The sequence below is a fragment of the Pogona vitticeps genome, chromosome 6 (assembly GCF_051106095.1).
Source record: "Pogona vitticeps strain Pit_001003342236 chromosome 6, PviZW2.1, whole genome shotgun sequence".
NCBI classification, from domain to species: Eukaryota; Metazoa; Chordata; class Lepidosauria; order Squamata; family Agamidae; genus Pogona; species Pogona vitticeps.
In genome coordinates this window covers 30920919-30948173 of record NC_135788.1, presented here as the reverse complement: position 1 = coordinate 30948173, position 27255 = coordinate 30920919, and the positions used below count along the sequence as shown (strand labels likewise).

At 39.4% G+C, this 27255-nt stretch overlaps 1 long non-coding RNA gene across 2 annotated transcripts; it reads right to left on the bottom strand.

Annotated features, from left to right (window-relative positions):
- Positions 1-43: 43 nt before the first annotated feature.
- LOC140707990 (uncharacterized) lies at positions 44-25122 on the bottom strand. Of its 2 annotated transcripts, XR_012088117.2 has the most exons (3): positions 25001-25112; positions 21212-21347; positions 44-151 (listed from the first exon to the last, which is right to left on the bottom strand). It is a non-coding gene; the product is annotated as an uncharacterized LOC140707990 (long non-coding RNA). The 2 variants fall into 2 exon arrangements; XR_013537193.1 differs by lacking the exon at positions 44-151 and having other exon boundaries at positions 12369-21347; positions 25001-25122.
- Between the last annotated feature and the right edge of the window lie 2133 nt (positions 25123-27255).

The window sequence follows — 27255 nt, the reverse complement described above, 5'->3', positions numbered from 1 at the left end:
CACAAACCATAGGCTAGCTGGTGAATCTGCATGGGTCTTTGTCAGGCTTGGCATCATACAGCTGGGTGTGGTACAGAAGAAAATTCCTTTTGTAGGATGTAGGCGACTAGTGCTGTAACTGTGATGGGGTGAATAACCCATGGAACCAAATCTAGAGGATACAAAATTCATCAGCTATTTATTCCTTGGTTTGGGTCACCAGACATTCACAAGCCTTTCACCTCTCAAGGAACCAAATACACTCACACTATGCCTCAGGCCCACAAACCACAAGATCAAACTGCTTGCCTGCCTGCCCGTCTCTTCTCCACCTGGCATGGCTCAGATGGAGTCTCCTGCAGGGACTGGAGGCAGGGTGCGCGCACAGGCATGTTTCACACTGCTTGCTCCCATGCTAAAATTGCTAGTTAAATGTGTGGAAGTGACTCTAAGGGGTAATGGATGTTCACACTATGTTTCTATTTAAAATGCGTAACAAAAATCCTTGCTCCTTTAGTAATGGTATTTATCACCCATTCAGTTTTCTTCTGGAACTGCTCCCATGTTTGAAGTTCAAGGACAGAATAGATTCAGTCTCAGCTCCTGCTCACAGGCTGCCCACCAAAACGTCACTTCAGAAACTTGAAGAATCTGTGGAGCAGCATGAGAGGTGGATTGGAAGCATAGGCAGCTGATGACTGAAGAGGGAGTTCCCTTGCCCGATTTTGTGAGGAGGTTCTCCCCCGCTTCTCAATTCATGAGATGCCCCCGGTCAGCCGGCGGAAGAAAGAGTTGACAGAAGGGATAATCTAGTTGTGTAGAACTGAGATGTCATTGAGGTGTCATTCAAATAAATTTGTGTTGTGAAAAAGTGTAATATTGATTTCATCGCTGATTTTCATTCCCTTAATGTGAGGAGGGAAACATCCCTGTCTTTGATGGTGGGCTGCTGCACCTCTCAACAGAAGTGGAAACCTTTCTCTCAGAAGAGGGTGCTTACTGCCAATACTCGAACAACCTGGCCCAGTTACCAAGGGTGAGTTTGTTAAAACATTCAACTAGGAGAGAAAAAGGGGAGAAATGGAGAAAGCTTCATTAAGGGATGAGTAAGCCTGGCTATACGTCACCCTTGTTGTAGCATCTCTGGCTTAGTGTATTTCGGAGGAATCTTTCAAGTTATGAATGAACATGAGATGGCTTCTTTGAAGTATTAACCCGGGAGGTCAGGAATGTACAGGAAGAATTGTCTGTAGAGGTAGAAAGTTCTATGTTTACAAATAAGTCCCTGTTATATGCCATCCCAGCTCAATAAACCCCTTTGTTACAAAGCACCTTCCATCTACAGCAGTGGGTCCCAACATTTTTGACACCAGGGATTGTTTTAGTTGAAGACCATTCTCCCAAGGACCGTGGGGGTGGCGGGTTTCCGTGCATCTGTGCAAGGGTGTGTTGTGTCTGTGTGTGCATGCAGGGTGGGAGGGAGGGGCATGCATGCATGCATGCGAGAGGTGTGCATGTGTCTCTATGTGCATGGGGATGTGTGTGCGCGCATATACATGCATGAGTGCAGGTGGGTGGGAGTATGCACACACATTCCTTCGGCCCTCGAAAATCTGTCTCGGTGGCCCAGTCCTTCTAAGGCCACAGACTGGTACCAGTCCATGGCCTGGGGGTTGGAGACCCCTTCTCTACAGTATCCTACTAAGGAAGAGTGGAGTATGGGATGGCTTGAGGCAGCCAGGGCCAATTCCTGCAATTAATATTCACACTTAAAATTGACAAATTGATTTTGCAAGCTGAATGATAAGCTACATTTGGAGAAGTAATATTCTGGCTCGAAATAAGAAAAAAAGAACAACCACCAAGATGTGTAGGAGCTAGGGGTCTGTGATGGAAGTTGTTGGGAAATTTGGTTATTACTTCACTGTCAAGTATTGTAGTAATAATCTCTTTTTCTGGCCTGTACATAGTATTTTAGGAGGTGTCGCAGAAAGGATCAACAGTTGAAAAGTTAATTTCCTGCCCAAATGGATGACACCTTTGAGCTAAAATAGGCATCTTAGAAGCACATGGGATCAAAATGTTTCTGTTTTATGGAGAATGCATTTTGTCTGTAAAGCAGAGCACTAGAAATTGATGCACTTAATAATTTGGGGGGGGGGAATAGCCATTTCTTCACATCAATTTTAGGAACAATTCACAGCAGGATGAGTGGGAGAAGGAGAGATGTTTCATTTTACTGGCACTCTGATGCTAAATATTTGCAGCAGGATATATCCTTGCAACAGCTTCCTTATGTCATCAACACATCACTTAAAAAAACATTGCAGTTTGGAATATTGGCAGTGATGGAGAAGTCCGTCTGCTCCATTTTCAGCAATTTATTTCTTGGCATAGTAGTCCTACAGTGGCACAATCCTATGCAAGTTTACCCAGAAGAAAGTTCCTATGCACGTGTGCATAGCCAAAGAGTGAGTTTTGGAACTTAAAGAATAATACAAGAAGGTCAGCCCATTCTTTCAAACAGAGGACTGTCCACCTTACATTTCACCCTCTTCCTTTGTTGAAAGTCATAGATCTACAACATTCCAAAGCAATTAGCTTATAGATATACCAAGCAGCCGGACCAAATTATGCACAGAAATATATGCTTTGCTAACGAAATAACTCTTCTGCCATTCATGGTTGAATAGCCCAATGCTGTGCATCAGCTATGCCAGAAGTTGGACAGATGTAGTGTTCCCCTAACCTGTGAGAAGTTGCATCCTCACCACTAAATTTGCAGTAAAATGCAGTGTTTTACTTTTAACGACACTGTTTACCTTAAAAGAAGATGCACATTCCCTTCACACCTTCTATAAAAATAGATTTTTTACTTCTGGGAAGCTTCTGCAAAAGTTCTTGTGAATAAGGCATATGGGGAAAGACCTTGTTTTAAAGGAGGAATGGTCCTTTTAACAGAGAAACATTACTTTTGTGCTGATAGCATAGAGAGCATGTACCATCTATCCCTCTTATTCACATTTATTATGAAGTAAATCCCATTTTGTCAATGAGTCTGAGTTCCAAGTAAACAATCCTTCAGGAGCATTAAGTTATTACATGCGGTTTGCAGAAGTCAGAAAGATTACATCAGTGTGACCTGCTTTTTCTCCTCATCATCATGTAGATTCTGAAGAAACGAAGCATCTTATTTTCATTACAAAAGAAAATTAAGTATGGATTCGTCATAGTAAATGACAGATAGTGCTGGCTAATTAAATACACAACTTGGCTCAGCTCAGTGGGAATGGGGCTTGACTAACCATGTTGTGAATGTTGATGTAAACAACAAAATATGGTTTCACAGGGCCCCAGTCAACCATCTGTTGTCCACTGTTGTTATCCAAGAATGTACCCGTTCTACCTAGAATGTGCCATGGTGAGTGAGTCAGTAGCCTTGTGGAAACCTAACAGGAATCTTTGTTACATTCTTGATTTAAGACTTGGGGAAAAATTGCAAGAAAGCCAAACCAAACATTTTTATGGGATTACTCAGATCCTATATCCACCTCATTTTGGAAAAAAGGTGGGGAGGATCTAAAGCATCATAGGTAGAACTGTTGAAACAAATATTTGTTATTATTCTACCTTGCTATGTTTTCATTAAATGTCATGTACAGCCAGTCACCTAAAAATGCATACAAAAGTGACAGACAGCTGCTTAGATTTCCCACCATGGTACTGACAGGCAGTCTACTGTCAGAAAAAAAAAGTAGCAGGCTGACTGGCTTTCCAACAAGTGACTTGTCAGTCTGTGGGAAAGTAGGAAGGTGCCTCATATTTAGTCAGATCACTGGACTAGGAATGGGCATCCCAGTTCATCCCAGTTCGTAAGAGCAGCAGCACAGGTGCTTCTGCTCCCCTCCCCTGCCTCCTCGGGCTCAATCATCTACTCACCAGGCCCAGCAAGGTAGCTTCCTGCACCTCCTCGGTTGATCTTCCATCCCACCAACAGCTCAAGCTTCTCTGCCCTGCCCTCTTGAATGATCTCCCATGTGAGGAAATCAGATGGGACATGTACCTCTCCAGTCTGTTACAGGTGGTGTTTTATCTGCATAAGAAAGAAGATGTATTTTGCTATGCTCCAGATTGCTTCAAGGACATGCCAGGCAGAGCCTAAACACTCCATTCCATTCCTAATTGCTTGTCACCAGAGGTTTTTATGGGAACTGAGGGGAGGGGTTGAAAGAAGTTACATTATGAGAGTGAAATTAATGATTAAAGGACTTGAGTTTGATTGGATAACACCATTCTGGGGGAACAGGGATTTTAGATCTAGCAAGGAATTAGTTAGAGTCTTTGAATACTGCTGCTCTCTGCCTGCAGATGATGGATCAGGCCTAGAAGTGATGTTGTAGAGACTCAGTCATGAGTACTTAACTGGAAAATAGTTTTACTTAGTAGTCAGCTTTTATTATTTGATGCCGTTTGCTTTCACATAGGGCTCATTTAATTATCTGAATATGAATTTCTTGATGATTTTGCATTGTTTTGAAGCTGTACAACTGCCTTTTAAAATCCTTTTGCTTTTTAAAATAATGTTTAATAAACTTTTAAATATTTTACCAAGGTGAGATCCTTGGGAGAAAAGAGGCTGAGTGTCTAAAGAAGGTGCCTAGTCAAACAGCCCCATTCACTACATCTAAGTACTGTATTTTGGATGGTCTACCTTGTCAGGTTAGTGTACTAGGTACAAAGTGTACAATCAGGAGAATTTCTGTCTTGGCTAAGGGGCTGAAAAACTAGGTTAGAAGCTTACCCACAGTACTAATTCATGCATCCTCTGGGCTTCACCCAGCCTGGAATTGAAAGGATGGTGAGTATAGTACTATAGAAGCTCCTTCGCCTAATGGAAAACGCTTCAAGGCAATTCCTTATATCTCACTCAGACAAAAGGGCAGGGCAGTGAAGATCTTGCTCATGACTGGGAGAGTAGCCAGGGAGATGGAAAAAGCAAGCAAGCTGGGCCTGGTGAGTGGCTGATCAGCTGATGAGGCAGGGGGGGAGCAGCGGCACTTGAACTGGGATGAACCAGTTTGTGCCCATTTCTATACTGGACCATCTAGTCCAGTTTTGTCAATCCTGACTGGTAAGCCATTTCCCCCCCTGGCTCTGCCTAGAGATCTTGAGTGCTGGTTCATCTCCAATTCAAATACTAACTAGATCTAATCTTGTTTAGTTTCTGAAATTAAAAGTGATGTAACATGTTGAATGATGGCCATCAATGATATGTGTCAACATGTGGAAATTTTAGCAACAAAGTTAGCATGGACATTTGTTGTCACACACTTAGTCTGATGACTGCTGTATGACAAGCAATGCCTACATTTTAACTTTCAGCAATTTGCTGTCAACTATTTAACTCATATAAAATAACTTTAAAATGGCCTGCTTACTTTCAGCACATAAAGAAGGTGCAGTTACTATTTTAGCTTTGGCCTGGTTCACTTACATGAGAATCTAAGAGCTTGTCCACCCTGGCACAAAAAATTGATATATGGATCATTGATGGCATGATTTGGATCGGGGGGGGGGGGGAGAGTTTGTCCACAAGTGTTTCTACCTAGAATGATCCATCCTTCCCCTTTAAGAGCTGTTGTAAACTCTTCTGGCCCAGCAAGAGGGAATGCATTCTTTTTGGCATGCCCATGGTTTAGCCTGGAGAGAGCAGCCTCCAGCAGCCTCTGCCATTATGGCTGCATATTTCAAGGGAGGAGAGAGAAAGGGAGGAGAGGGAGAATGACAGAAGGGGAGGGGGAGGGAGAAAACGGGATGACACCAACAGAGAGAGGGAACAGCAAAACAAAACAAAAATGGGAGAAGTGGTAAAAATATGGGGAAGGGACTTTATTGTGCAGTGGTTAAACTGCAGCAATGCAGCCAAAAGTCTGCTCACAATCCAGTTTCAATCTCAAGTAGCCGACTTGAGGTTCACTCAGCCTTCCTTTTCTCTGTGATTGATAAATTGAGTACCTGGCTTGCTGCTGGGTCTCTCTCTCTCTCTCTCTCTCTCTCTCTCTCTCTCTCTCTCTCTCTCTCTCTGTGTGTGTGTGTGTGTGTGTGTGTGTGAGAGAGAGAGAGAGAGAGAGAATGTGTAGCCTGCATACTTAAATTCGAAACAACCCAAAAAGTGCTTCAAGTGCTATAGAGTAGTATATAAGCACACTTTTTTTTCTTTTCTTACTTTTTATGTTTTGGCTTAATTGACGGCTGATCAGGCTACAAGCAATTGTTTGCTGTTTGAATGGGATGAGCATGCCAAATGGCACATTGCTCTTCCTTCCAATCTCAACAGACCCTTTGTTGACTGGTCCAACCCACTCCCATAATGGTCAGTCTGGACAGGCACTAACAAGCTTTCCCCGCACTCCCAAGTGATGTCACAATGTAGACATAAGAAAGCAGCTACATGCATGGGGCATCTTGATCATGCTGGGGACCCTGATTGTTTGGCATCACCTTGATTAACTAACCAGAAAAGATAAAGCAGCAGAAAAGGTAGGTGTGTTGGGTTATAAGCAGCAGCCGAGTGTATTGTGGGGACAGAGTAAGACTGGAAATGGTGAAGATTATCACCAAGCATTCTGGCAAAAACATTTCTCTCCATTACTGCTATTTTTGGCCTGCTGGAAAATAGCAAATATTTGACACAGCCTTCATTTTCATACGGAGCTGCAATATTTTAAATGTGCATGTGGCATATAGTGGTGACAGTGGGGAACCAAGCTGATTTTCCTGGATGCATGATTGGAGGCCCTGATGTGCTTGGTATAAGCAGCCTTCCTGGAGTGTTTTACACCAACAATACCTTCTTGATTGCTTTTGAAGTCTTCAGTCCACAACTGCTTAAGGGCTCCTGGAATTGTTAAAGCCTCATTTTGTTCCTTCAAAGTGGAAAGAAGCCTGGCCTAAATTAAGGTTGGAGTGCTTTTCCCAAGGCATATCGAGCTTTATGGGAACTTCAGGCACAGTATTTCAAACTGTTAATTCCGAAGTAAGGGGAAAAGAAATTGCCACTACACTATGGCTCTGTCTAAACAATTCAGTATGTTTTCTTTCAGTGCAAATGTGATGCAGCTGCTTTTAGAGCGATATTTACAGTTGAGATCCTTTGTAAGGAAACCAAGACAATAAAACTACATAGTCATAATAATTGATGGGTGTTGATTTACTAAATTTAGAATTTTAAAGATGACTTTATTAATTAAAGTCAATGAACTGTCCAGATAATGATAACTCAATAATGGTCTAAAATTATAGGTCAAGTTTCTTTCAAGGCCAGGATCTAGAGAGCAATGGGACTTTTCCAATGAGAGCCACAGGGAACTTTAGACTTGCATTTCTCTAACCAGAAACAAACAGCGAGTGACAAAGGACCAGCATCCTTAAACACTCCTGCAGGGCCCAGCAATGATGTCTGTCCTGTAAACAGGGAACCCTGTTCTCTATTTAAAGAGCTGTCTAGTCAGAGTGCAGTTTAAGGATATGGAACCATATGGGAAAGCAGGGGATTTCACATTAACTAGGAACAGTTAGCACTAGAATAGCAGACTGAGCCACCATTTACATAGGTCAACTATGATATACTGCATTTCTCTGTAAATTATAGCACTTATTTTAAAGTTTGAATTTATGCCTACAAATCACCATCAAACACATTTCTGCAGATCTGTGTCTGCTTATATGGTGCTGCATTTCTTTCTCTCTCCCATTTCCTTTTTTTCTCGCAACTCTCGCTCATGCAAAAATGCCTCCCCCTGCCACACACTACCCAGATGTTAATATAGTTTCCACAAAGAGCTTGCATGGTGCCAGGCGGCTGAGTATAGATTGCATTTTGGTTTTCAAGAATGCCCACAGAGATGCCACTTTGCAGGCATGGTACAGCATTTAAATATCTGAGAGATCTCACTGCCTGGTATTGCTACTGACTTGCAGTTTATGCTATTTGCATCTTGTGATAATTACTACTTTTTTCCATATAAGCCTCTTTTTTTCTTGTAAGAATTGTCATTTGATCAGTTGCAGATGAATAATAGCTCCAACGTACATCTATCAAACAAACTGGAACTCATTTACCGTCTAGTGGAAACGATTGAAACTAGGTAAGTCCAATATCAGAGAAGAAAATAATTCTTTAGCTTCCATCTCAGAGTATCTCAGAACATTTTTATTTTTCACATCCAGCCACATCATATAAGGCATGCCTTAGTGTGTTGATCTTTATCATAAAAAAGAAGAAATCACCATTTTTGTGACTTTTAACAGCTTTGATCCAACTGCCTAGATCTTCTGCATCAGTTCAAAGCATTTTCCCTTAAGACAAATGATATTCTCAAGCAAAGCCATATGTCCTTCAAGCAATGCATTATCTCTCGTCTAATTCTGAATACAAGTTAATGTTTGGATTCAGATACTTGGAACTGAGCAGGTTCCAGAATCCATTTAAGATTGTCCTAATGAAGTTCAGTGGTATGATGATCATTTTTTAATAAACACTTAAAATATGATGTATTCCAACATTTACTAAGTATAACTTTCATCACTATGAGTATTTCCACATTCCATTTTTTAAAAAAAAAATACAATTTTTACATTTGGTTTGCACTCTGTAAAAGGAACCATTATAAGATGAAGTTTCCATTTGGGGTTGAGTAAGTGCTGTTTAATTTGCAACTTCTCAGAGGATTAATTACAGCAAACAAGAGAAACGTAAGGATGAAAAATGGAATGGTTTGTTTATCTAGATTGGTTTAAAAATAAGCATCATCATGTGTCGGGCCAACTGCCCGTCCGTTCCAGCGGGTACTCAGGGACACAAAAATAATACATGTTGAGTCTTACTTTTTCTGACATGTCTGGAGAACTTTCAGCTAACATCTGTACATAAGAGGGGAATTCAATTTATTTTAAGACAGAGTTGCACACTTCATACTTAGAGACTGGTGGAACTTTAGAATCAAAGTCTCCTCACATAAGAAGTTAGCTGTGAGAAATGTATGTTACTCCTGGGATTATAACCAGTGGCCATGTGAGTTGAAGGATTCTGAGATCTGCAGTGCGCCAAAATAATGCTTCCAAGCTATGGTTTGGTCATAAGTATAGGCTCTCTGAAGGAGACAAAAACAGACCATTATAAATATCCAGACTTTTATCCAAATATTAAAAAGCAATGGAATGCATTGCTTTTTAAACTATATTTCCCAAAATATCTCAATCTGGCTGGGGTATTCTGGGAATTGTAGTCCAAAAAAGTAACTTTCTTCATGACTGCATAAAATAATAGTACAGTGTTTGAGGATCCAGTGGCTCCTCCTCTTTCTCATTATTTATAACTACTCTAGTACTGAATGTTGTGTTCAGTTGCACAAAAATTCCACGCCTTGTTGCTCACTGAGAAATTACAAATGCCCAGCTCCACTGAAATTCTTCACCCAAATGAGTAGGATTCTAGCTTACTGAAGAAGCTAATGAACTGGCCACGCCAAATGCATGAATCAAAGATGGCAAACGATCAGCACTGGTTATTTTCTGGTATAGATGGCAGGCGAAGACATCTGCAGTCCAGATAAAGAAAACAGGGTAGTGTGCTTCCTCCAAGTTACAGGATAAATTATGTCACTTTAATGTGTCACAAACAGCATTTCAGGCAGGTTATAGTTCACCTGGGGATTCAGTGCTTGCTTATATGGAATGTTGGATACCATCACAATTGTTCCAAAAGTGAGAGAGTTCATTGAAATAAACTTTTGGGGAGATCATCATGGCATGTTAATGATTTGTTCTGCTTCCTTCCTTACAGTTAAAATAGTGGATTAGCCCTTACCCCAACTGTCTCTTAGCCACTTATCAATTCATGAATATCAGGGATAGAAAACCCAGCCTGTTTCAGGTCCACATCAGTTTGTCAATTCCAGATACATTTTAAAAATGATGTTTATTGTGGTATCCAATTTCATTAAATTATACCATATTATATTACCATTTTGTTATGGGAATTGCTGCACAAAATTTTAAAAAGTATGAAGTCCAAAAATTAAATAAATCTGGAATCAAATCAACATAGCAGGGGAGGAATTTTGAATCAGGCTGGCTGAATTAAAATCCAGACCGGATTAAATTTGCCATACCGAAGTCCTTCTTAAATGCGCACATCCACACACTTTACTGTGATGAGGCTATATAAATTATTTGTAATTTAAGAAAAAAAACCTATTTGATAATTTTTAAACCGTTAATAGAAAGGAAGACAATGAGAAGGCCAAACTTCAAAATGCCTTCAGTACAAGATAGATGCTAGAATCCAAAGAGCTTCTTACACACCCAGAAAGGATTGTGTTAGCTCAGCGGTCTTTGCTTTGTATCTTTCAACAGCTGACTTTTGTGCCATGTTATAAACAGTTTGTCATGGGACATGGTTGGCTATTGTTTAAACAAAACAAGCCTAAAGCCTTCCCTTGGATTCACAGACTAGTTTTGTGGTTCCGTAGCCAAAGGTTAGAAACACAAGATAAAAAACTGACCAATGTTGTATTCAAGAAATTAGGAAACGAACAGATGCTTATAGGCATACTGTTTGTCCATCCGCCCCAGCACAACATAATCTGACTGGTGGCAGCTCCCCAGAGTCACATGAATAGGTCTTACCTGCTCTTGTTAATTGGAGATGCCAATCAGACCTAGGGCTTCAACATCCAAAACACTGGCTGGAATCCAATTGAAAAAAATAGGCTGATATAACTCCAGTTACATAAATTCCCACTACGAATTGCTTGAAGTTAAGGAGTCAGTGTAGGCCTTGTTTGTTATACACAGAGTCACCTAACTGGTGCGTAACAACAAATGCCTACAATGACTTCTTAACCTGTGGCAATTCACAGCTGTGATTTATATTTATCGAAGGCATAACTAATAGGATTCTGATCATGGTTAGCCACTGAGCTCTGGTGTATAAGCAGTTAATTCTTTTGCATATTTAATACTTAATGGGCAAAAGGGGGAATAAACTGAAAGGTAGAAAGGAGACAATAAACAAAATCAGTCTTGTAAATTGATAGGTGGTTTGTGCCTTGAAATTGTTGAGAATATAGAAATGAAATAAATAGGCATTGCAGAATGTACTGGTATCTGCTGTGTTAGTTTCCTTAGTATGTCAGTTTTCTAGATTCTTTCATTGACAAGAGATATGGATATACTTTCAATGCAAGTCGTTGTGGAGAAACAACCAGATTTTTGCATCAAAGAACTTCCTATGGTGTACAGACGACAGTTCTTATGATTTAGGAAGTACAGCACAGATGCTAAAATGTCTTATATGTTTCAACCTTGTTCCTCAGTTCTATTCTTCCTTTGTGGGCTTTTAACCACTTCTTTTCATCCCCAGCTGTTGTTCAGCTGAACATTTAAAATCTCTTAATTTATAATATTATGGCGGTCATCACTTTTCTCTTCATAATTATCACAACGGAGTTGCCAGATCTCCTGGTGCTGGTTATTCTTTCACGGAACCACTATCCCTCACTGGAGTTCCAAGACAAATCTGAAGGCATGCAGCACTGGAGGGGGGAGGTCTGCTCTGTGTGTGTGTGTGTGTGTGTGTGTGTGTGTGCGCGCGTGTGTGTGTGTGTGTGAAGGAGCTTTTCTTAAAAAAAACACCTGATACACTCTCCATCCATTTCCTGCTGGTTCCAGGTATTTGTATGTGGCTCTAGGTATTTGTGTGTGGCATTTGTGCTAAGCCAGTGCATATTACTGCCAAAATCAGTGAACCAAAAAGCAGGGGACAGGGCCAGCACCAGGGACGGTTTATGTCATTGTGGTAGAGTTGATAAAGGTTGGGAACAGGAGCCAAAAGCACCCCCAATTTTGTGCCACTGCTCCAAGGGCTTGTGAAATGAGGTTTATGAGTTGTGATGATGGTGCCCCACTCCCTACCTTGCTCCATATGTCATAATGGACCTAAGGTTAGTATACGAAAAAACTAGTAGGAAAAATTGGTCTTTTGTGAGAGAGCTGCTGGGTGCATGCGTTTGAGCCCATTGTGCAATTTAGAGCAACTTCACACTTTGAGCCACGAGATCTAGGTGGAGATGGGTATTCAGGCTTTGAAACCGTCTTACACACAAAAATCAAAGTATTCTCTCTTCAAGTACTGCTTCCCTTGAGATTTCTCTCCATGCTTGGAAATCTAGAGAAGCAAAGGATTTCCTGAGATTTTGACCACAGCCTTGATACCCGACAACTCTACATTTGCAACACTGCTCTTTTGGGTCAGACCCTGGTTGGAGCACCACTCTTTCGGCTCGTCTTATGACCAGGGGAATGGCTTTATTTCAAGTGAGCTTTCTGTATCTGTGGAAACATCACACACAGGGCCACAAAATGTTTCAATAAATATGTTGTATGTTTATTAATTATATTATGCAGATTGATAAAATGTGCAGAACTGAGGGGAAATGCATGTGTGTTATAGAAGGGGGAATAATTAAATAAAGGAGTATACACGTTAGGAAAAATGCAGAAATGAAATGCTCACAACTGTGTGGAACAGTCCCATGAAAAATTCTTACAAGCCAGTACAAAACAAGGACAGGAAGAAAATGCGTCTTCAGTGTAGTTTGGAGCTATGCTGCAAGATCAAATTTGAGAATGCATAAAAAGTATGTGTCTCTCCACCCCTTCCTCCCCGCATGCTTCCCCTGTAGGATGCATGGCCAATACAAGGCCACCTGACATGATGAACCAGCTACCAAAATCTACAATATAGCACACAAAACCACAATTGCAACGGTATGACTTTCTAAATTACAGCAGCATTCCAAGAACTAAATACTCCCAAATGATCTCTGACTGAATCCAGAGCATAGTGTGAAGTCTGACATAAATAATAAATAGTAAACCTGAGCCTCAGAGGTGTTATAAGTTCTTTAGTTTCAGTGGACGTTATAAGTGGCACTTCCATAGATCAGGCTGAATGTGCCATTCTCTAATAGATTTATAAGCTATATGTGGTTGCTTTTCTGAAGGATATCTAGAGCTCCAAACCCATGGAAACCAAATCAGACTTCCTGAACCTTTCTCTGAGGTCCGGACAGAGAAACAGAATCGGTGATCATTTCCTTTCTCAGTCTCACTTTTTAGAAAATGATTTTCTCCTCAGGGATTTATGGATATAACCCAGATTCTCAGCGCTGAAATCCAAATGGTGAAGTAATATCATTGTGAACTTGCACACAGTTCACCTCTTTGTTTTATTAATTTTACATTTTAATGGGGCAATATTATTTTTTCTGAGCCTTTTTTTAAAAAAGTGTTTTATAAAGTTTGTAACTGGAGTAGTGAAATTGCTGCCCTGGGACAGCAATACTGGACATTATTCAGCATCTTCCATATATTTAACAATATTGCATTTTCCATGTTTGTCACTATATTATTTTGTCCTTTTGGGCTATACCAGTTATGTCTAGCTGTCTTGACAAACTTGAAATTGTGGATCTGTAAGAAATTCTGCACTTATGTTTCCCTGACTATACATAAGAATACATACGCTAATAATGTGTAGCATTTTGTCTATTGCATGAGGTAGCAGTTATATTATTTTTATTTTTTCCTGATGGCCTGAAGTACTACTGTATTCGCTGAAAATCACAAGGAAAAAGTCAGAAATTGTTGCTTTTTCTGCTTCCTATATGTTCCTGAGAGCAGTAGCAAAAGCTTAAGTTTTTGTTTTCCAGAGAAAAGAAAGGTTTTAACCTTTTATATTTAGTAAATGACTAAAAACTTTGCCTAAGCATATAAACAGAACCACTAGTGTGGCAAAAAAAGTCATTGATCTTAAGAATAGGTACTGAGTGGCCTCTTTCAACAGATATGGCCCAAGATGGAACAGAATGTAACAGAAATTTTTCCCCACCCACCCTTGCCAGAGAGGAGTATCATGCAAAATGAGTCAGGTTATTTGGTATAGAAACTAAAAAGTCCCACAACCATTTATCCTCCTGCTCGGCAAGTCTATCATTTGATAGCTGTTTCTGGAGCTCCCTGTACCCTCATTTCCACTTTGTCACATGTCCTTGAACCTGTGAGGAGCAAGTTGTTAAAAGTGAAAGCTAGCAAGTTCTCTTGGGAAGTATAAGATCCTCAGGCACTGCCTTAGGGCTCTTTCACATTAAGCAAAAGTTCAAACCCTTTGAATTGGTAGATAGCCAGTATTCATGTCCAAACTTCCCTGAATTTTTTTTTTTACTTATCTTCTGTCCAAAAAAGAAAAAAAAAAGGAGGGAGCAAACCTTTCTGTTTAGGACAAGTCTTTTAGAAGTGGTACAAAACTCAATTTCTCTGATCGAGTTTGTTTTCTGGAGATTCCCATCCCATTCCTAAACTGAAAGCTTCCAACCAAGAGGTGCTCACTAGATCATTTTCAAACAACAGGAAGTAATATGTATAACACTAAATTCAGCCGCCAGCACAAAGCGAAAGATACTAACAAAAAAGAACAAAAATACCCCATCAGGGGCAGAAAGTCCCAGAAATTCATAGGAAACATCACCAGATGAACCAAGACAAAAGTTACATTTTCTGGTTAATTCAAATATAATCCCAAACAACAAACAAACAAACATCACCCCGCTAGCAAAACAAAAATGCAAAAACAAAAGAGAGACCCCTAATCAAAGACAAACCAAATACTTTCACCAAAATAAATTATCTAACTGGATAAGCCCTTAGGAAACTGTCTTATAACTTGTCAGATGCCCATCTAATATCTACACTTTGTCATAAGCTTTGTCATACACTTTGACAATGTAAAGGGCTTTAACCAAGGACCTTTTGTATGCAAAATATACAAAATTTAACAACTCCTAGCAGGAAGATTAGGATTGTTTATTTGGTTTTGAACCTATGATTCCAAATGCCAAATCTACCAGGTCAGGTCAATTTGTTAAGCCTTCTATTGATTGGAAGTTGATAAACACTGGAGATGAAGGCCACAATCATCCACAAAAAAATAAAAATGTTTGCAATGTGGTTCTGTAGAAGATACCCTGAACTGCCAGTAAATTGAGCAAGTGGGTCCAAAAGCAAATCAAGCTTGAACTATCTTGAGAGGCAAAAATGTTGAAGCTGAGGTTGTTCTACTTTGGGCACATCATGGGAAGGCAAAATTTTCTCGAAAAGACAATAATGCTGGGAAAGGTTGAAAGCAGAAGGAAAAGAGAAGGGCCAGATGTGAGATGGATTAACTCGCTAAAGAAACCACAGGTTGGACTTTGCAAGAGCTGAGTGGGACTGTTGAGGACAGGACATTTTGGAGATTGCTCATTCATGGGGTCCCCATATATTGGGAGTGAACTAATGGCATACAACATTAACAAAAGCAGCAGCAGCAACAACAAAATACTGAAAAACTGAAATAGCTATATTGCTGGTTTGCTTGTTTTTGCAATGCTCTTTATGGAATTTAGATATGTGATAGACCCTAAAGAGGGGGGTACACATGTCAAATTTTAGATAGCGACCTTCAGAGGTTTACATACTAAATAACTTTGCAACTTATGTAGATTGAAGTACCAGGCTTTAAGGACCGCTAACCAGTGCACAGTCCTAAACTGAAGTAATACAGAAGGTCAGAGAACACACTCAAACTCAACTACATGTTCTCAATTTTTGATCTGAGAACTACAGAATCGCCAGGACCCAGTGCCAAGATTGATAATGTTCAGTAATGAGCTGACCCAATTCAGTTGTTACACCTGTCCATCCAAAATTTTATTAAAACCTTTGTTTTCATCATTCTCTCATTCAACATAGTTATATATTTCTGATACAGTGGGGTCTCGACTTACGAACTTAATCCGCATTGGAAGGCAGTTCTCAGGTCGAAAAGTTCTTAAGTCGAATCTGCATTTCCCATAGGAATGCATTGAAAACCATTTAATCCGTATCTGCTCTTTTCGTCCATAGAAACTAATGGGAAGCTGCTATTCCGCCTTCTGCCACTAGAAGGGGATATTTTTTTTCTTTTTTCTTTTAACCTAAGATGACTTAGCTTTAAAAAAAGGGAAAAAAGAGTTTGTAACTCAAATCTAAGTTCGTAAGTCGAGTCCATGTATTCCTATGAGAGCGGTTCGTAAGTCGAAACGTTCGTATGTCGAGCCGTTCGTAAGTCGAGACCCCACTGTATTAAAAAGATCAGTGTATTCTGTCATTCTGTTTTATATCTTATTGACACTCGTGTGCTAGGGCATTCTCTGTGGCTCCAATTCTGTTTTTTTAGAGATTCATTAAAAAAACCCCTGAGACTCAAAGCTATAAATGTACTTCATTTGTACCTTCTACCTTATTAGGCTTCTCATATATCAGCAAATCAAAAACATGTCTTATTCTTTTTAAAGCCAATAAAGGATATCTATTACACATTGATTTCCTTTGGTCACTTGTGCCATTTTAAACTTTTGGATCTCTTTCATGGTTAGGGCTATCTTTATGAGAAGGGCAAAAAAGCAGGGTGGGGCAGGAAGTATTTGAATTGTTTTCATTTTCTAAGACAATGCCAAGGGACGGGAGAAAAACAGGTGGTGACTCCATAAATATGGAATTTGAAGGTCACAAACAGGAATTTGGACAACAAACGGGAGTGTTCAGGAATGTACACTATAAAATATAAATCAATCAAATATCCTCTCTCCTCTTCTCCACCATCCTTTGAAGAGACAAGGAATGCAGATGCATTGAAATGTAAGGTTTTCCTGATGATGTTTGTGTGGCACACTTCCTCTTCAGATGCTGTGCCTACGAATAATGTCTATGCGTAACTTTCAGAAGTTATTTCTGCCCTGAGAGCAGAAGCAGTCTTGGGAGATTCAGCTCATAAATACATGAATAAAAACCCTTGGTTCAAGAAATGCTTTTGAAAGTTAAGATTCCCTCACACTAGTCATCCTGGTCTAGTTTATTCTGGTCGGAGATCTTGATTTGTCTGAAATTTCACATGATACAAGAGAAGTTACTTAATCTCTCTAGGAAGCAACCGGGTATAGCAATGGTTAAAAAGACTGCTGAAATCTTTATGACAGGAATCTTTGGCCATAGAATGATTAGACTGTAACAGGGTTTGGGACTGCATTTCTTGAATAGTGTTTTGTCTCTTCAATCTTACTTTATTAGATGCTCTTTTGATGAAAAAATAGGGGCCTTCTGTTGGTTGTGCTGCTCTACCTATTTGTCCCACCACTCCCCGGCTGTTTTCTCCAGATGGCGGAGTCTCTTGGCTATTTTTACTCAATGTCACTCTCTGCTTCTTTTTCACCGGCAATCCTCCTAAAAGCTCGGCAGCAGAGAAAATAACAGCTGTGTTTGCCTAAAACGTATGACTATGGTGGAAACCTTAATGAAACAGGCATCAGGTGTCAAAAAGTTAGGGGGAAAAAAACCAAAACATTCTGATCAACGTTGATTAAGGAGACCTGCTCCAAACAAATCCATTGATCATCAGAAATGGTGCTGATGAGCAGTGGGAGCTGAGATTAGGATGTTGACGACAATTTTGACTTTCTTTCTCTCCTTTCTTTTTCTTTTTTTACTTATCCTTGCATTCCAGGAAGAAAATGCAAGGGCATGTTCACGCCAGCTCCAATCTCCCACTAATACTGTTGTTTTATATACTCGGTGATATTTGTAACATATATATATATATATTGCCACAATCAGTCTGTTAGCCCTCTTCTTCTTCTCACCCCCCTAAACATATGGTTTGTTTGTTTGCTTGCTTACTTGCTTATCCAAAAGCCTTCCCCCTGTCCAGACAGAACTGTCAGCCTGGGTTCACTCGCCTTTTACCAGCTCCTTGGTTCCTGCTGTTTGGTAAATGCTGCAGATGTCGGCCTCCACAGGAAACCCTTCCCCCTTCCTTAATGGAACTCGTGGGAATGCAGAGATCCTGGAACTGAAGCCCTCCTTCCCTTCCAAACCTCCTCTCTTAAACCCCTGTTGAATAAAATGGGCGGGGAGGGGGAGAAGAGAGAGAAAGAAATATCCCCACATCCCTGGAAACAGTTTTGCCAGCCTATTTTTCAGTATATCCTTCAAATTAACCACTTCACTCCTGATTATAAGAAAGATTTGTAATTTAAACAGCTTCTCTTTAATGTCCTGAATCATTTCCACCCACTTTCTGAAGTTCTCCATTTGGGTTGAATTACAGCATCCCACTTCCATTATGTAATAATGTTTAATAAATGAAACCAGGTTTGAATTCTACGACAATTTTCAGTGTTTAGGACAGCCTCTGTCCACCTCCTTTACTTATAAGCTTTAAAAAGTCATACAAATACTTCACTTAAAAGCCCAAAACATTTTTTAAAAATCTCCTTTAAATTTGTCTTCCAGTTTCACGGGATTGCTACAAGCTCGTATTTCCAGTTCTTTTGCTCTTTCCTTGGTGCAATTATTGTAGTTGTCTGGATTAATGTTTTTCACAAAAGGAGTTAAACCAGTGTGTACCAAGACTGCTGTATTGCATGCAGGTGTGAGGTGTGTCTTATAAAGCGAGTCTTTATATTGGCTTAGATACACTTAAGAAATTCTGTTTACATATCATGGTTTCTGCTGAGGAGGGATACTACACTGAATGAATTTAGTGGGGCTCAATGAAATTACATAGTATAAATGTCTAAACCTTGCAGAGTACTAGCAAATCATGGAGCAATCCAAGTTCAGAATACAAATTTAATTGTATTGTCCCCACCACCACCACTGCTTTAGATGATATTATTTCACCGGAGAAATTCTTTTTTGGGATTACAGTTCCTAGAATCCTTATTAGATTCTGGCAGGCGTACTCTAACTTTTCAAAGCTCTGTATTTCCCATGGCAGTAAGTTTGCCCTGCGATGGCTGGAGACCTTCTTGTTTTTCCCACTGAAACTTTGCCCCAGTATCCTCGCCTTATAGCACCATTTGTTGCTAATCGGGGACAAATTTGTTTCCAAAATGAAGAGACAAATAAAATACAGCTCTAATTTGTAATTCATACTCAGGTAGGTAGCACTGAGGGTTACGACATAGTCTTTATTTATCCTGCTTGAGATGACTATATTTAATCTGTGACGGTAAGATTTCTGGTGATAGTGAACAGAAAATAGAAATAAAATAAAATACTAGATACAGTTAAATGCAGACATTTGAGTATATATGGTACATACAAAGAATCCTGTTCCTGTAACTTTGCACTGTGGAAACTGATGGCATCATCAGCTCATGCCCTTAACATTTATTTGAAATTAATTAAATGCTTCCTACTCACCCAACCATTTTAGTTTCTGAGGCTCTCTAAGATTCAGTTTTGTCTTGGGGGAGCTTTTGAGAGTCTTGGGGGAGGAGCCTTTAATTGCCAAAAATCACCACTAGTGGTCTTGATTCCGGTGGCGGCAATCCAGAAGTAATTTTTATTGATTAAAGATTATCCTTCCCCTTCTCCTGCGGCTCCCAAAGGCTTCCCTAGGACAAAAAGGAGGCCTTGGAAACCAAAATGGGAGGATGGGAAGCATGTAATTGATTTAAAGTATATTTTAGCAGAGCAAGCGATGGCCTCATCAGCTTCTGCTTGCAAAGTTACACAAACAGGATTTGATCCATTATTTATTCTTTAATCCTTACTTACCGGGTCAGGAGATGTAGAACAAGACCCACAGATAAAACTCAAAGACTTACAACATTTACAACTGAAGAGTTGTAAAGAAGTATGTGAGTTCAGCCACTTGCCTTTTCAGGCACTTAAAAAAAAATATTTTGTTTTCATAGGGAAAAAAAACAGCTGGGAAATTAAAATGCCGCACAATAAATTGCAACATTGATGTTTGCCACTGGGTACTCTTTTCGTCTCAGACAATGTATTGGAATAAAATGTACTGGAATAAAAAAAATGTCTCACATTCTTTTTCAGCAAGCACTGATGCAAAGAAATTGACATGACATATCTTACTGGTCAGAAGACTAGCTCTATTTTGGAGGGAAACTCGAATTCTTCATGGATTTAGGAAAAACAAGACATGTAAGTTTAACTGTAACCACACTGCTAATTACAACCGGTATCCTGTGCAATATTTATCCACACAGAATTCCACCTATGCAAACTGTCAGAGCAGCACAAATAGATTACATGAGCAGCCTCACAGCCTCACAACCATCATATTACTGAAGCAGCTTCCACACACACAACAATTGCATGGGATACTGGCCAGAGGATCTAAATGTTTATTTATTTTGTTTTGACAGGTATGAATGAAAAATTTCAGAAGTTTTCTTTCCACTTGGTGAGATTGCAAGTGTTTTTGTGCATTTTTCACATTAGAAGACTTGTTTGTGTAACATTAGACAAAGTGTTGTAGTTTTGTTAATTTTTTAAAAATTGCATTTGGGGGCAAATTTATGATCCTTTAAAATATTATATATATTGAAAAAATACCATTCCTGCTAATGCTTCTGTTCATGGAAAAAAGTTCTGGGTTTTTCCCCCCACTTTCATAGAGGACCAAAAAAAACTTGCAGTGGATTATCAGTTTTTGAAAGATAACAGAATGTTTGCAAACATTCATTAGATCCTTACCACTGTTTATACTGCTGCTAATCCTCAGTACATTGGAGTTCCAATGGGGTGAGTAACAGTCCAAAAGATCCTCAATATATATTTTTGAATTCTGATGGATGAGGATTAAGGAGTTCTGAGACAAATTTTTGGGTAGACTTTCTGTTTGCTTCAATATGTAGATTTTTCACAATGCTTAAGTACTATATAAGGACAACTGAGTAAACATTTTATTTAAGAAGAAATATTAAATGCTGAAACAATATGATTCAATTTAGTGCTTATACTACCATGTTCAGGTGGAAATTCAGCGGTCTTCCTCTTCCTTAAGACTCAGAAAGCCCCTTCCTGACTTCACTACATCCACATAGCAAGGAGCAGGAGCAGATCATTCTGGATGGAGTTCCATTTGTGAAACATGTTCCACTTGAGAAGCTAACAAAGTTGGAACATGAATATTGTTTCTGCTGGCTGTCAAAAACTTTGAGTTCTAGTAGTATTAGTGACTATGTGTCAAATTGCATGACACATTTAGCATGTTTTTAGAAGAGGTGCTCCCTCAAGTGGTGAAAAGCATTGGCTCATCATACCATTTTATTTTCCTCACCTATGTATTTTTCATTTAGCAAGGTACATATCTGAAGAAATCCTCATATGGGACTGATGACACCTCACAACTGGGATGGCGTATGCCTCCCCGAAATGTGGGACTGAGATGCTTCCTCTGGTCCATGAGCCACATTCTGTGGAGAGAGAAAAATTTTAATCACAGGGAATATGGATTTTCTTTATTGTCTAGCTTCTCTGCAAAACGCATGTTATGGGGCATGATAATCAGCATCTGATGAGGTATTCCATAAGCCTGGGAGAGGACCCTTGGCTTGTTTTTGAAGTCGTTTTCTAGAAATAATGTTCCTAACTCATTTATGGGATTTTCTGTCAGTATCTTAGATTAGTCTAAAATTAGCTGAGGTGACCTCATGTAGGCCTATCAACCTGCTTGCCAGTCACAATGTCTATATGGAACCCCCATGATCAGATACTTTATGCATCTTTTTCCTAGTTGTTAAATTAAAAACAACATGAGAGAGCTTCTTTGTTTAGGTGTGGCAAGAGGCATCTGGTTCACAACTGTGCAAAAAAAAAAAGATGCTGGACGTAAACCGTGATTTAGCAGAGCTTTTATTGTATTTTAACAAGTAATTCTTAGTTTGTCATGTGTCCTACTTTTCAGAGGACAGCCTTCTGTTTAAAGGACCTTCTGCAAAGAGTCCTCTATAAGAAAGGCTCTCTATTCCAAGTCTGATTTGAAGAACCATAAAGAGGAGAGCAGGGACTTTGCTGTTGACCCTCAACAATTAAAAGACCAGGCCACTGGCTAAGCAAGCGGCCGGGTGCAACTCTCCTCACATGTCGACAGTCTTCCTCACTCTGCTGAGTGGCATTTTTATTTTAATAATAGTAAGTATATTCAATAGGGATGTGGTGGCACTGTGGGTTAAATTGCAGAAGCCTCTGTGCTGCAAGGTCAGAAGACCAGCAGTTGTAAGATCAAATCCACATGACGGAGTGAGCTCCCGTCGCTTCTCCCAGCTCCTGCCAACCTAGCAGTTTGAAAGCATGTAAAAATGCAGGTAGATAAATAGGAGCCACCTTAGTGGGAAGGTAATGGCATTCCGTGTCTAGTCGCACTGGCCACGTAACCACGGAAACTGTCTATGGACAAACGCTGGTTCTACGGCCTGGAGACAGAGATGAGCACTGCGCCCTAGAGTCGAACACGACTGGACTAAATGTCAAGGGGAATCTTTACCTTTACCTTAAGTATATTCAGCTTTGCAGTTAAATTAGTAAATGGTATACAAAACTTTTAAACTGTTTTTGGGGGGATGCATTTCCTCCATCTCCCTGCAGTGATGCTCATCCCATAACATATCTTAAGTTGCTTTCTAAACTAAGGAATGATTTTTAAAAATCCTTTGTCATCGTGCCTGAGGGCCAGTTGTTCAACGATAACAGGTTAAACATCCCACTGGGATAGCAGGGCTTTTTGACGACTCATCCTGTTGTGTTATTTTTCTTTCTTTCTTTTTGTAATGGAGACTAATGTATGTTATTGATGTTTATTGGACAGGGCTTTAGTGTCACTACACCAAATTACTTAATTTGGCCTTCCTTGTTAAGGCAGGGTATGTGTCTTTGCAGGGGGGGGGGATAGGAATTTGAATGGCTTGAATGAGACTAAATGAAATGAAATGTAAGTTTTGTACATTTGGGAAAACTGCCTTGTAGGTGTTCTATCAAAAAAGTTCCTTGTCCAAGTCCACTGAAAAGAAGTGCTTTCTTAACCACATGCAAACTTCATATGCATATGGCTTTGCATTTTCTTCACACCTACTGTATATTATATTTATATTAATATATATATATTGTGTGTGTGTGCGTGCACACATACTGGGTGTGTATATATATAGTAGGTGTGAAGAAAATGCCAAGCCAGCTAGCATTCCTCAAAGTGGAATGTCTTAACATAGAAAAGCATGTATAATATATGTTCAAAACCTGAAGAAACACTACAACCCACCTCACTGCTTTCAGTATAAAACTATCAAGAGGGACTGAAGAATGGAAGAATGTCTGCATGGGTGCCAGCTTCTCTTAATGACGGTTTGCAAAGCCAGTTAACATTTCAAATAAAATCTGAATGAAGACGTAAAAAATACTGCTGAACTTCTTAAAATGGATGGCATCACACCGCGAGGTCTTTACTTTAACTTCGCTTGCTGCCAAGAGGGCTGAGATTCAAAATACCGCCAGAAGTGGAGAGTTTCCAAAACTCCATCTGTGTATGTAATTGCTAAGGAATCTTTAGAAACACTTACTAGTGTATGAGAAGGCTCAACAATGGCTGCAGTGGGTAATTCTGAAAGCAATTTACTTACTCCACACTCAGCCCACAAATACAAGTAAGGAGAGGGTACTTTTGAGACAGATCGCAGGGCAGTGCCAGTGAAATGGACAGAAAGGGTAACTAAAAATAGCAGTTACGGAATGAAGGAAATGGGCAACATTGTCCTGCCAAATATGAAGTGTATAATCAACCCACTAATAAGAAATAAGTGATGAGTGATGTCACTGTGCAGTCTTCTTGTCAAATGGTCAAATGTTTGGGCTTTGTGGTTTTTCAAAGGCAGATTTATTGCCCAAGATGAGGGGAAAGTTCTCCAAAATCCACTCCATTAAAAAAAAATAGCATGATCTCATTCATTATGACTTTTACTGTACAGCAGAGAGCAAAGTAATCAGAGCAGAGATATTTGAAAGTGGTATACAGCTAAAGCTTTGCTGCACTATATAAATAAAGGCACACGAACTGCATTTTAGAGGGGGAAAGGCATGTTGCTCTGGAAGTGCTTTAAATGTCTCTGTGCGTAATAGTTCTGCAGAAGCCTTGCTTGCTAATGACAGAGCCCGTTGCATCGAGCTGAAAAGGGGAAATCCATTTCCATACGCCGCCTGCCTCCAAGTCCATTAAGAAATAATGGTGGTGAGATGAAAGTCTCGTTAGGTTTCAGTGAAAGTGTTTGGCATGCGAGGACGAAAAGTCAACAATCAGCTTTTAACAGGATACACTGAAAAAACATTGGTCAAAAATGCCACTGAAAAGAATATTAATTCTACTTAATAGCAGGATTCAGCACCACCTTTTATAGTTCTGATCCATGCTATAAATCTTACTGTGACAAAGGGATACTCCAACTTTAGCACATTGGCAGGAACATTAGTTTATTAAAAAAGGCAATTCTTTTCTGAGTCTTCGTAACCCAACAAAAGGCCAAGTCCTTTGCTTGGAAATGAAGGGAAAGGAAGCACAAAACAATTGCAGTCCGTATGTGAAGTAATTACTTTCCTCGAAGTTTAGTGTTTTTTTAAAAGAAAGTGAATGAACAGCTGCTTTTAAACATTTAACCTTAGCAACTATAGATTCTCATGGCAAAAATATATAAACAATATTTAAACATTAATCTAAGGAAAGCAAATAAGGTTACTGACTTGTATATACTTCATTGGGTAATGCAAAGCTGTCTTTTTTTATTAATGAAAATGTTACTGTGAGCAAAAACTGAAATTCATCCATGTGTGTGTTAAATTTCTCTAGGAATTTCCTACATTTCTCTAAGGATTGGATTAGAGATATTGGAGTTCCCAGGAATTTCAAAGTATACATTATGTTTCCCACTTTTGTATCTGTTCTTTATGGGAGAAATTCAGAGGAGTCTGAATTTCAAAGGATAAGTGAATTTTTGTCCATGTATTGGCTTGAAAAATACAACATTAAGTAAGTTTGCATTACAGTGCAAACTAAACAAATTTCTGCTCCATTCTATCATGATACCTTTTTATGCTGAGATACTATAGCATCTTCTGTCACATTACCCATCCAGTTGGCTTTTGAACATGGAATAGAAGAAAATGCCATCTTATCCTTCATTCAGGCATCAAAATGTCTTGGGCTAGCTGTGAACAGTTATGAGAAAGGCAACATAGGGAGAAAAACAATGTTTTACTTTAGAATCAACAGTGAAATCCCAAGTAGTATCATCATACTGATTACTTTCAATTAAACAAAACATTAAGGAGAATGCATATTACCTATTATTTAACATTTTCCATTCGCAACAGAATTTCCTCAGAGACTTATGCCTCATCAATCAAACTTGCAAATGTGGCTTCTGTTCACCTTCTAATGGCCAGTCACAAAACAAAGCACATTAAATGTAAGATAAATAGGTGCATAAAATCATGGATATGACAAGCAGATATCATTTGCCACCACAACTCTACTAAAAATATGTTCTTTGACTTCAGTTGTTTAATTTCAGCGATTAGCAGCAGGCTAAAGAGCACTTTCATGAGGGAACCTGCTTTGGGGGGCTAACTTGGATGTCCCAAATCCAAGCTTCACCAAACGTGGAGGCAGTGGGGAGGAGAGTCATCTGAAGACTCACACAGAGTTTGGGATCTCTAACTCACACAGGGGGTCAATCTAGTAGTCCTGAATTGTACAAACCACAAAATAGTTCATTTTGCTGGGAAGTTTGTGAAAGTTCATGGCTCACGGTTCATGAATAGCAACGCACCATGCATCATGAACTGCCATTTTCCCCCTTCATGCATCTCTACATTTCCCATGTAGATTGCTTTGCTTCTACAATAATAATCCTTTGTAGCCAGACCTTTCACAATTAATAGGTATGGAAATATTCCAACAGATTGTGTATGTATTTTGTATTTTAGTTTCTGAACAGTGAAGATGAGATTTCCCATTTCTTACTTCTTTGTTTTTATTTTTCATTGGGTGGAGTGAAGCCGGCTCTTTTATTAATGAAAATGGAAGTCTGAGCCAAAACGAAATAAAACTTTTCTTTGTTTTGGTGTGTTTCTTCCTTGCATTCAGCTGACAAGAAAGGCTTCTGGTTGCATTATGGGGACAGGGCAGAAATCCAAAACAGAACATACGGGCAAAATACAGGGCAAAAAGTTGGAGCGAAAGAAAGGAATATAACAGGCACAATTTTTGGCATTCCCTCAGGAAATGTTTCTCATACACATGTTTTTAGGTGTTTCTTGGTGTCAGATCTTCAATCACGGATTGGAATGTTTGTGCCTCTGTGGCACACTCTGATGTCAAAAGTCTTCCAGCTATGGCAGTCCTACACCTATGGCATCATTTCATCTCATTGGGACTTTAACTATGAAAGAAACAAAGGAAATTAAATGATAAAAATGAATAAGAAAAACGCTGAGATTTCTACTATGAAACTTCCCTCATTTTGCCTAAGTAATTCGGCCCATATGGTATTTCACTCAGCCTAGCCCAAGAATCTCAGTCTCTCTCTTACGATGCCTGGCAATAGGCTCAGTGCAGAATTTCCTTCTGATATGAATTTAGCTTCATTACAGCATCATTTATGGCTTTCTTTGAATTACGCTGAGGAGATGAAGAGGACAGGATTTGCTGTAAAGCTCCATGGAACTGGCAGAACACAAAAACAAGAACACCGGTTTGGACCAGCTTAGCTCAGTGTCATCAATATCAAGATGAAGAATGTATGATCCTCTTGTTGTTGTTGGATTGCAGCTTCCATTGTCCATTATGGCTATGCTGGTTAGGGATAACAGGAACTGTGCTCTGGAGGACATTCCTCACTCCAGGTCACTATGATTAGCAACAGTTCTCTTACGGCTTTTGAGCATTTCCCAGTCCATTCTCAAGATACTAGAGAAAATCTTATGCCAAGATGGGTATAAATGTAAACAATAAATATATGCTGGCACTACAGAAACAAATAATTTACAGTCTAAATTCTAATTAAGTATTTTATTTATTTATTTATTTATTTATTTATTTATTTGATTTATATCCCGCCCATCTAGTATATTCTACCACTCTAGAAAGGTATTGATCTGAGATCTTTGAGGGCTAATGTACTGGAACGCCTGCATGGTCATATTGGATAGACTAGGTAAAAGCCAGAATAGATCAAAATAAGGTGGAATGGGGACTTCGTAATTAAAAACTATGCCAAAATTAGTGAGATGCAATTGACAAACATCAGAACATATATGAGTGTTGATTGGGAGATCCAG